Genomic DNA, 12,090 nt, shown 5'->3' with positions numbered 1-12,090 from the left:
GTAGCAACCATATGTTTTTTTATGTTAATCTTATTTTTGTAAACAATTTAATATTGTGTATTATTTTTTCCCAGTGAGCGAGCAAATGCGTTGACGTGCATACTTCAGACGCAGCTGAAGGAGCAGCTGCGGCAATCGGGGGAGAAAAAGGAGTGCAAAGGAGTCTGGGCCATAACGCAGCCAACAATGCGAAGTCCGCTTCCTGATCTGCACTCCCCCCTCGGATTCGCCCCGCGGTGTCTGTCATTTGCATATTTAAATTGCAGCCAAGCAGATTGTCATCAGCGCGCTTAAAACGTTGATAAATGTGTGCCATAATTTTACGTTGCACGCACTCACTCACGCTCACACACACTTGCAGCGAACAGCATTTTAAATGCTCAACACGGCGTATGAGTAACTTGCGGCTGCTGCCACCGCCACTGGCGCACAAGCATCTTATGATTAATAAAGTTTTTCGATTTATATCCGACACGCTTCCAGCCGGCTCCTTAGCAGAAGGGTTTAATCATCTGTCCGCGGGAGCCAGGCATGATATGCGACTCCCAATCAGAAATGGCAAATGAAACGCTTAGAGATTAAATCAAATGAGCAGGAATGGGCACAAAAACGGGAGTGTCACTTTAGTTGGGGAGTTTTTGTGTCTAAAGCACTAATTAATAAGTATTTAGGCACTTATAGTGTTTGAAAGAATATAAAATAAATACAAATAATATTTTTATTTTAAATTTCATTTCAGACTAAGTTGTAGTCTGGACATTTTTCCTTATGCACTCTTTAAATATGTTTTTCTTTTCTTGTTAATAAAAGAAAAATTTTAAAAATCCATAATAGTAAATACAACTTAAATTGAATTGAAAATTCAGCTTAGTATTTTAAGCTAAAACTCGATTATTTTCTCCACAGAAAAAAGGAATTTTTCTCACACTCTAACCCACCTGAGTAAGCAGATTTTGAGTTGAACAAATGTTGGGTATAACAAAGTTAGAACGCCGGCACTGGCCACTTTGGCAACTCATTCATCTCCCTCTAATAGAGTCTCAATGTGTTTGGCTTGGTCAGGAGGATATGGTTTGCTCCAGGCCAGGAACTGGCGTGCGCACTTAGTTATGGTTTATTGTCCTCCCAGCTCGCAGGAGCCGCAACTCCGCAGGACTCGCTGCAAGTAAACAGCAAAGGGGCATTGGCAAACAGCCGGACTCCTCTCGAATCTCGAATCTCGTAGGGAAGTCCGTGAAGTTAGGGGAGCAAACATGGGCGCCAATGCAGCTTGAGTAGCAGTCGGCAAACACACATCGGCACACACCCTCAAACACAAACATCCACACCCCAGTAGCCCCCTCACCCCACCCCTGCATCATTCACAATTTGTTTCAATTTTAAATACAGAAAGGGGCGGGGCTGGGGGCCGGCGTACGTGTAGTTTTCGCGGGCACTGTGTGGGTGCCCTTGGCTGGTTGCGCATTTCAGTTTCAGTTTGAGTTTCAGTTTGAGCGCGCTCTCAAAAATTATCACAGAGAATGTTTCAGCGCCGCTGTCGAGTGCGAAAAGGTTGGCCCCGCACTTAAGCAATGTCAACGCCAGCACAAGGCTCACTGAGAATAATAGTCATGAAAAATATAACCAAGCTTACATTTCACTAATATAAAAAGGGTTTAAGCTACGCTTTAATAATAATATTTGTAATATTTTTTCGTTATTGGTAAGTTACTTTAAACATTTTGTTAACATATCAGCAATTCCTTAAAAAATGTTTCTGAGAAATGTCAAACAAAACTTTTACGATTCCTGGGAAAGAAAGTTCTAACAATATTCTGTAGAGTAAATAAGAGTCCCAGAATTTAATTTTTTGGTGGTTTTTGAAAACCTTCAGAAAACTTCTTTCGCTTAATTTGAAATCGTCTACTCAATGTAAATGTTGAAGAGGTTTGAAGCACTGAGTTTTAACAAAGACCAATATAATTATATTAAATCGAGGACAGATTTATTTTTGTACGTTTCTGTGTGGTTTTCGCTCAGTGCTTGCCGCCTCCCCAGTATTTCCTTTCCACCAACTAACTGGCTGCGGAAGGAAGCAAGAAATAGCTGGAGCAGAAGCTGCCGTCGCGCTGAGGCGATTCGTTGTCGCCCGGCATAAGCGTATTTGCTGAAAACGTAACGCTTGTTAGGACAGATAAGAGCGCACAGGATATATCCACTCGAGGCGGCCACACAGGACGCGGACTGGGAGTCAGTACCCGGAATACGGAACCCAGAACCCAGAACTCAGAACTCGAAGTAGCTAAACTCGAGTGGGAGAGCGGCCATGATAAATGACATGTTTCATTTGACATTTTAACAAAGTGTTGAATTTTTGCTGCTTACTGGCAGCTCGTTGGCGCAACATGAAAAAGTGAAGTGAGCGGGGGATCTTGGCACGTTTTTGCTACGTTCTTGTTTTGCTTGGCATTATTTTTACCCTGCCAGTTCCGCGTGAATTGTTTGGAAGTGTTAAATAAACCCAGCCACCAGGAAGCCACCACCCACGAAAATATGCACAGCAACGTATGTACCAATGTACATACCATATACCCCTGGCAACAGTATAATTTTTCAATCATGTTTGAGTGCTTTGGGTGGAGCTGTAACTCCGCTCAAACAGTGCGTTCTGTAAGTACGTTTCCCCCAACTTCGCATTGATCTGGCAACCGTCAAACAATTTGGAAAACAATTCTTTTTACAGCCAGCGGATTGGGCATGACATATGAGATTGCTTTGGTTAAATTTTAATCGAATGGGTTGTGTTTTACGTCATGGGTTCTTGAGCTTGCAAAGTTTTTGTTGAGTCAATCGTTAATGGGTTTATTTGTATTTCAGAAGACATATTGAATGAAATGAAAATGTATAATTATTTATTATGAATTAGATGTTTAAATGAAATTGAAATGTGTCATTTATAATTATGAATATTTGAGTAATGACAAAATTAGGTTTAATAAATCAAAGACTCACACAATTTTAAATTATTTGCTAGAATCCTTTTAAAAAGACCCACTTTATTGATCTAACTAATGGCATTGTACGTTTGTTGTTCGTGGTAGTAAATGCTTCTCCATCATAAAGCTTTAATTGGTATAAAATGATCAAAAAACGTATTAACTCTGCGCAAAAATGTTTGAAATATTGAGCCTGCGAAATTCGCACAGCTCAACGTTTCGGGTGTCCTGTAGCCGATAAAAAAAAGTGCTGCGAAAACGATGCGAAACCCGCTGTGAAAAACTGCCACCCAACACCTTTTCCGATGGGTGGTGGCCCATTTAATGCACTTCAAATTGACAAGTAAAACCGCAAACATTTGCTGACCCGCAAAACGGAGAAAAAAGGCCAAAAGGAAATTCGTGGCAATGTGAAAAACGTTCGGACCAATAAACCAAAAAAAAAGTGCTCATAACGGGGACCGAAAATAACACATACATTGCATAAAGAGAAGCGGTTACAGTTTAACTGTGCCAATACACATATGCATTTGCATATAAATGTACGCCTTGGAATGCAGAAAAAGGACCAAAACAATGGCAACAAAAAGGGACCAAAATATTTGTAAAATGGCAAACGAAAAAGTGCAAACATTTAAGCGCACAGCAAACGAAAGCCGGCGAAACTGAAATGCTGCCAACTCACTAAAACGTTGAATGACGAAAATAAAAAATGAAAAATAGGGCGGTCACGCACACAAAGGGGCGTGGCAGTCTGCGCCTGTGTCTGAAACAAAGCCAAGCCATAAAAATAAATATAAATTTAACAATTTTTCTTTTTCCCAACCATTTTTGTTTGTCCGTTTGTTGGCAATACTTCGTACACCAAAAGAAATATATCATAAAATGGGGTCATTCTGTTATAAATGGGAAAGTCAAGAATGTATAATCTGTCTACTTAAAAACATTTTAATGCTATATAAATTATGGCAGAAAAATGTACATTACAATTATTGTAGGCAAGTGGACCTTAAGAGTAAATAAGTTCAATAAATTAAAGTAATATAACATAAGTTTATTTTTTAGAAGATTAAAGAGATCAAAATTTAACAAATTAATTAAAATCTTAATATGGTAAGGATTATAATGATTAAAAATGCTTTTAAGAGCTGAGATCAAACAAGAACGTAACTTCAAAAATTGTAAATTAATTTAAGACTGTTCATATTTTTTTGCTGTGCAGCAGCTGACACTAGCTAACTGTCCACAGCAGAGACATTCTCTTTTTTTTCGGCTGTGTGCGATGTGTTTTGTGGGTGGGCTGGTGTTTGAGGTCAGAGGGCACGGCTCACCTGGACGCCTCTTTAGCGGCGGGTGGCGATTGACAATGCTCCGTCGCGTCGGCCTGCGTTTTTATGAATTATTTCGTAATAAATTTCCGAAAACTGTTTTTTCGTTTGTGCAGCAGGGGGCGTCACACACACAATAACAAAATTTAACGCCGCATTGAGTCTGTTGAAAGTTTTGGGGGAGGAGCGGAGGTGGGTGGCATTGCTGCGGTTTTTCTCGCACGCAAAAGAGAAAAGAAATCCAGCCAGGGCTGCACAAACACAAATATTTAAATTTAATTAACTTTATTTACCAAAGCCGGGCTGCGGCAGGCCGAGCTATTAAATTGAAAAGGGATGGGGAAATCCGGGGGGCGTTTCCATGGGGAGTGTGAAGTGTGTTTATCCTACAACTTTACGTCAATCAAATCGAAGCCATCGTAAAAATAGAAAACGAACCAAATCTCCAGCAATACGTGCTGGATGGGGAAGATATCTCCAGCCACTTCCGGCGGAAGTGCGATTTAGTTCTCTCACCATTTTTTACGATCTCCAGCTGCTAATTTAGTGCAGTTGGGTCGGCCGGCAGAATTAGCATTAAAATAAAAATGCGAACTCTGTTAAACAAATAGCCTCGAAGGGATCCGTCTAAGGATAAGTTATCCCTTTTGTCATAAATGTGCGTTTCGCAGACATTTCCAAATTGTAATACATCCGCTCGCACACACTCTCAAAGGGGAAAATGGGGGAAAATGGTGAAAAGGGGGGGAAAACGGCGAAAAGTGAGCCGCATATGCGGGGCATTTGTTTAACTGAAAACTGTAGCCGGAACGGAAACGGAAATATATGCTGTCAGCATTTTATTTGTTTGTGAGTGCGTGATTTTTATGCTTCTCTGGCCAGGGCAAACAGGGCCCATTTCCCCGTCGGCTAAAAGGGCTGCAAAATAATAAAAGGAAACGGCCAAGGCACGAACGGAAAGCGGAAAGCGACTTAGCAAAATGCGGTGGCTTGCTGGCCAGGGGACTTTCGGATTGGGGGGAGGGGGGTGGCTACGTTCCCACTGGCACACAATAGTCATGGCCTAAAGCATCACTTTGTTAGCCGCCATTTGTGGAAATTGTTTATGCGAGTAGTTTTGTTGCTGCTGGCGCCCAATGAGCAAAAATCCCAGGACTCTACTATCAAGAGTACACGCAGAGAAAACTTCTGAGCTTAAAATTTATCAATTAAATGGTAATACTTTAAGCAACAACAAAAGATAGCAAATGTTCAATCTGTTACAAAAATATGTCATATTTGCTATGCACTAACATTAATAAAGCCAAGGTTTTTAAAAAAACACTTGCTTTAATTATTCTCCCAATTTAAATAATAATATTTACAAAATTCTCAAAGGTTTCCGCTGTGTATCTGAAAACCTACTCCTTTTTAGTGAACCAATCCTTGCCTCAGAATTTTCAAACAAGGCAATCAGCAATGCAAATGCGCCTGCAACGGATTCCGCAATTAAAGTATCACCCAGCACTCGAGCTAGTGTGAAAGCTAATAAATGCTCATACGCCCTGTGGGCCGACGTAGCAAGTTTTTGCCTCGGAGCCCCATTGTTCCCGGCCGTGTTGCATCCACATAAATAACTGCGACTTGAACGGGGCGTGTGTAGACAGCAGATAATGGTCAAGTTGGTAGCACCGAGCGGCAGAAATATTGTTTCCGGTTTTTGTTTTCATAAATTACGCCGCATAAATTGCGCATTCAATCGTGTGTGTAAAAAGGCCAAGAATGAGGGGGACTTTGGCTTTACGATGTTTTTATTTACTTGGGCCATGTTTGCTTTCATGTTTAACCCGCATCTACAATTCAATTGATTTTCAGTTTCTCTTTCAGTTGCTTTTAGCCCTCCAGCGGCAGTCATTTGTAGAGTGCTCTGGTCGAGGTGTTTGGCCAATAAATTGCGCCGAGTGTGTGTGCGCCGCCTTTTGGCTCATGTTATTGTTGCTAAATATGCGGCAGGTGGCAAAGTTTAATAATGAAACACATAAATTGCCGAAGGTTAGCACCTCGCCGAGAAATCCAGCCAGAAGTTGTTACCCGTTGGACGGCGGCAGTCGGTAAATAACTTCAGGTGGTCCGTGTGTGTCCCCTTGGCTTTTCCAGTTGATGTCGGCCCAAGTAAATTAGCAGCTAGTTTATTATGAAGCGCTTGACCCTTTCCCCAAAGTTGAGAAACTTCTGCCGGTCCAATTAAAATACTTTGCCTCAAAGTTGACCCATTCATTCGACTGGCGAACTGTGTGTGGTTCAGTGGATTTGGTCTTGCTTTTTGGGTCAATGACAAATTCGCCAGTAATCTGCATTTCTAGACCCCGTCGTCCATGCATTTATTCATTAATGTCGTCGCAAGCAAACAAAGAAAGCTCGAAACGAATTATAAACACATTTTTGGCTGCAAAGCCAGTCTAGACGGTATAAATCAAGATGCAAGATGCCCCAAAGGGACAGTGGGAAATGAATACATTACGGGACACTGAGAAGGATTTACGCACAATCAATCAAACACTCACATACACTCAAGTGACTGACTGGGTGGGTTCTTCAGATATTCAAGCTTCACCGGCATTATCTCCCCTAGTTCTTTCATAAGTCCCACCCCCTCTTTATCCCTAATCAGCTGTGAGTCAAGCGATTGGCATTCAAGTGCCATTGAATCGCAATTATGGGTCCTCTCAATGTGCATATCCGTAATATCCAGACTCGCATTACAGTGCCCCTCGTAGCGTGCAATTTTGATGGCTTCGCACTCGATGTGAATCCCCATTTCAATCCGTTTATGCATGTCCTGCCGTTGCGGTTGCCAATGCCAGCCAGCTGCAAGGATAATACTTCCGCTCGATGTATTTGCACATCCGTGGTGTGGGAGTTTGCATTATTTGTTAATCAGCTTGTTTGCTTTTATGCTCTCGATGCACTCGCATTTGCTTAGGCATCCCCCGCTATTGTTTGCTCTTTGCACAACTTATCTGTGGTTTCATGGACTCCATTAAAATCGCAAACGATGACCAATAGCAGCACCTGGTGTGGATGCCAGTTAAACCAAGGTGAATGGCGCACCAGCAATAATAGGGAAAATGCAGTTAAGTTAAAACCATTCTAGGGAAATTCAATAATAATATTCATATTCATATCGGTAATCGCTTAAAGCAGCTGGTTTGGCCACCATTTCTTGATGTGACTAGAAATATTATAGTTTTTCATATATTTTAATACATATAAAAGCTTTTTGATTAATGTCAGGGATATACCAAAACTGAACATATTTATAAATCAAATATTAGTTTTATATATAATTTAATTCAAGCCTTGTTCATAGAATAACAAATAAGCATTTCTAACATTTGGTTTCATTTGTATATTCTTCTCTCTACTCAGCTTGTTTTCTATATGTGAATATAATATTTGATTATTAATATATTTTATTAAACTCAAAAAGCCATTTTCATATAAGAACCTCATACATTGGCAACGAGCGACATATGCTCCTGATTATCACAGCAGTTTCCTCAACTCGTACATAATTCCTACTTATATAAATTTGTCAGATATTTATGCTCCTTTATTTATCACAAACACAAAGAGCAACTTGTAGGCTGAGAAATAGCCTTGTTTAGGAGTACATTTTGTGGTCGAGTTGCTGGAAAGTTTTGTATCATCCTCGTCCTTTGGCATTTATTGCTTTATCACTTGGAAATTCTGGCTCGCACTAATGTATGGCCATGTTGTCATTGGCCCTGGCCATATTTCTCGGATGTTGGCCCAGGATATGGCTGCGTTAATAGGATAACAAATGACAATTGTTGTTGATCGCGGTAATTTGTTTTGATTTCTCTGCGAGAGCAAAAGTTACACATAATCGAACTGGCAATGTCCCGCAAATACTCGTTATAATAATGGCAATATTTGGTTAAAGTAACTAACAAAGGACTTCGCATGTGTGTTTTCCCTCGACTTAGTCGCAAAATCCGCTTGTTGTCATACCATTTGCCATTTTATCGACAGCCGTAATGAAACAATCATAATGTATGGCGCTTGGGTATATATACTGAAAGTTCTCCGGGGGATTTGCAGAATTGTGCGCCTAAGTGAAATGCTTTTGTTGGGCCCCGAATTAACGAGATTGCTGCAAAATTTTCGACTCAAGACGACGGAGGAGCAGCTTCATCCACACATCCTCGTCCTCGTCGACGTTTATGGCTGCCACATGCTCCGGGCGGCTGCAGAGCTTAGTAATTACATGTCAGGTGCCTGCCAGCCCACTCTCGAAATTAATTTCCTTGGCCCACTAAAATCTAAACGATAATGCGAACAATTCGATAAGCTTGGTTGGGCGTCGCTTGGGCGTGGCAAATCCGATTTTAAGCCGGGAATCCCTTTCCCAAGTGCGATGCCATGATTAAACCCAGTCCCCCGCTTCTCCCGCGGTCGCTGCAGTGTGTGTATTTAACCCGAGTGAAACGGAATTAAGCACACCCACTTGCCTGGCACTGAACTGAGATATTGGGAGCCACCCACATGCACCTTTACCCCTCCAACCCGATTTTAAGCCCACGAAGCAACAGGAAACGCAACCACACAGAAAGAAAAATAACATTCCCTATTCTTTACTTGTCCTTTAACTGATTTAAGACCTAAACCTATTTTAATACATTTCAAAACAATATAATCAAAGGCAGACACCTCAGTTCTAAAGAAATAATTAAGAAATAATAATTAAATATTTTTGATGTTGATTTAATACTTTTGATGATTTACATTGACTCTTTGCAAATTAAATTATCCTTTTTAAGCTAATATAATATTCTCCCCTATTGCCAATAAAACTAATTCGATTTGTTTTAAGTAATTGGAACTACAAATTTAAATTTATAAAAGTAGGCTTCGCAAGCTTTCAAGATTATTGATGGAACATGAAAGGAATGCATTGGGCAAATATATTTTAATTAAATTATTTAGTAATTAAATTACCAAATATCTTTTTTAACAGTGCAATACAGATGGACGTATTTCCTTGACAGACGGAACAGCGAGCTTCTGACAGACCGCCGAGGGTGCTCGATGATGAAATGGCCTTGGTTCTGGGTGAGCGGTCGAATGGCTCTTCGATTTGGCCAACTGGTGGCGTTTAACTGGCTAAATAGCGGGGCAGCAGGTGAAAAGTGGGTGGCTGGATGTTTCAGCAAATTAAATGCCCTGGCTGGGGAGTATGGCTTTGCATATGACAAGGCTCGGCAGTTGAGGGCGGTTGAAAGGTCATCGCGTATACGCAACGTGGGCCACAACGTTGCGTATACGCGATGTGCGAAGTGCGATGATATGCGAGGAGTTCCCGTGGGCAATTGCACTACCGTCGTCTGCGCTTGCACATGTTGAAACGTGTTAAATTTATGGCTTGATCTGGCGCTCCGGCATTGCCAATATGCCATTGCCAAGCTGCCAGTTAACCCCAATATTTATGGCCCAGACGTGAGCACATGTGCCAAATCTCTGGCAACTAGCTGAATGATGAGACCATATCAGAAATATGACTCAGAAACTCCGTTTCCCCAGTGCTGAGCTCATTCACCTTTTGCGAAAGTCATGTGAGTGCAGCTGCAACACTGCATCGACAATTACTGCAGCTCACGTAAAAATCACGTAAGTTTAAATTCACTTTAACATCATTAAGACAAAGTGCGCACATTGCTGCGGTTCTTTTTTTTTGCCGAGCCAAAGTCTGAGGTGGAAAGCGGGGAAAACAGTCTAATGAAAATTTAAGTGGCGCATGCTTGATTTAGCAAATGAGCTGAGTACGCCAGCCAGCTAGGCTCTTTGCCTTTGTGAGTCCGGAGTCTGAGTACCCGAGTCAAGTGAGCCGGAGACTGAGTCGAAAATAACGTAATTTTCGAATTAATTAAATGCCGCTTATGGAACTCCAAATTGCTGGCTCTGCACTGGCCGTTGTATCGTGTGTTTATTACCAAATCGAGCGGACGGGGGCTAAAAGGTTTTCCCGCTGACAATCCATAAATCTGCTTATAAGCACGCCTAATCTCTGGTCGAAGACCCACTGTGGTGCGCCGTTTGAATGCAAAGGATGTTGTGTTGCTCGGCGGTCAGCTGTGGTTGGTGGCACCCAATCCCATTCCCATTCCCATTTCCATTCTGAGGCCAGTCGGCGGAAGTTCGGACTGTCTCATCTCAAGGCTGGCCATAACCTTTGACCCATTAAGATAAGCGCGGGCCGTAAACGTGGCCAACAAACAAAGAGGCGAAAATGAATTATTTGGCTGGGCAGTTGACTTCTTGCCCCCAGAAAGCGATAAGCCGTTTAGGATGAGGCTACACCCCGACAAAAGGGGCGTCCTGATTTCCTATTTCAATACGATTCATAAATTATTCAATCTTTTCATAAATTTATTCAACATTTTTGGCGGACTCATCACATTTGCAATTAAAGTTTATATTATATTAAAGACCTTTTGAGGTTGAGCTTATGTTGAAATAATTAAAGCAGATTAAGTTCTTAATAAATAATTTTAAATGTTAGTTTGCATGTTAAAAAATACACTAAGGATACTCCTTAATTACATGCATTTTATTATTTATATATCTTAAAATACATAAAGCTAGTTTTAAATAAAAAAAATATGCATTTAATAATGAAGAACGTTTAAATCAATTATAAATCATTAAGTGTGTTATTAGCAGAATTCATTTTTTATTTTGTTATTGAAAATTTTAAATATATAACCGATTTCTCCCAGTGCAGAGTACTCTCATTAGAGCCTGCTAGCAAGCTGAGCCATTCTTCTCGTTTTCCCCATCCATATATCTCGGCCAAATCCGAATCGAAATCGAACCCCAAATCGAAATGCAAATCATTATTTTAGCAGCTGGAACAGAGTCAGCAGGAGGTGGAAAACTGGAAAAACTGGGAAAGCGGGGGGAAAATGGGGATGCTGGACGGCAACTGCAGGCGAACGTGCCATGGGCGAGTCCACGTCTCATTGCGGCACATTTCGCATAAGTATCGCACTCAGAGAACTTATTGATGCGCATAAATCAGTGGAACTCGCTCCAGGAAAGGGCCGAAAAGTAGTGGAGAAGTGGTGAGGCGGAGAAGGTGGGAAAGTGGGGAAATCAGGAGGATCAGGGACATGCAACTCTCTATGCATGCGAAATCACTGCAGTAGAAAATTAGAAAATTTTCGGCTCTGGCTCAGACAGAAAAGGCAGACAAGATTTGGTTACAACGGGAGCAATCTGTTTTTATTTCTGCACGGAGGAAAACTCAAAAATGCTGAAGTGTATAAAAATACCAGAATGTATTTATTAAACTAGAAAAAATATCTTAAGTTTTGCCATGAATGAGAGGTTTAAAAACATGGTATTTAAGAGAAAACTTTTATTTTTAATTCAATCAAATTTACTGCTTCTAAATTCAGCACTACCGATTCATAATTCACTTAAGTCAGTAAATTTTCTATCAGTGTACAGCATCCATCTCTTTCCGTCCACTCTTCCCATCTCATTCACACGTAAGTGCAAATCGCATGGCAAGTGCAACATCTGCGGCATCCAGAAATGAAGTCATACAGAATCGCAGCCACCAAAAACGTGACAACGCGGCCAAAACGACAGCAACAGCTGAAGAAGTTGAGCGACATCTCGTAACCATGAAAGCGGGTTTTCCCAACGCCCCCCTCCCCCGGAAAATTCCCTTTTCCTCGCCAGTGCAAATTGCAATTAACGTTGGACGCCCTAATTAGCTC

The sequence above is a fragment of the Drosophila rhopaloa genome, unplaced genomic scaffold, assembly GCF_018152115.1.
Source record: "Drosophila rhopaloa isolate 14029-0021.01 unplaced genomic scaffold, ASM1815211v1 contig_115, whole genome shotgun sequence".
Lineage (NCBI taxonomy): Eukaryota > Metazoa > Arthropoda > Insecta > Diptera > Drosophilidae > Drosophila > Drosophila rhopaloa.
The sequence above is the reverse complement of the archived record's forward strand: the minus strand, read 5'-3'. Positions refer to the sequence as shown.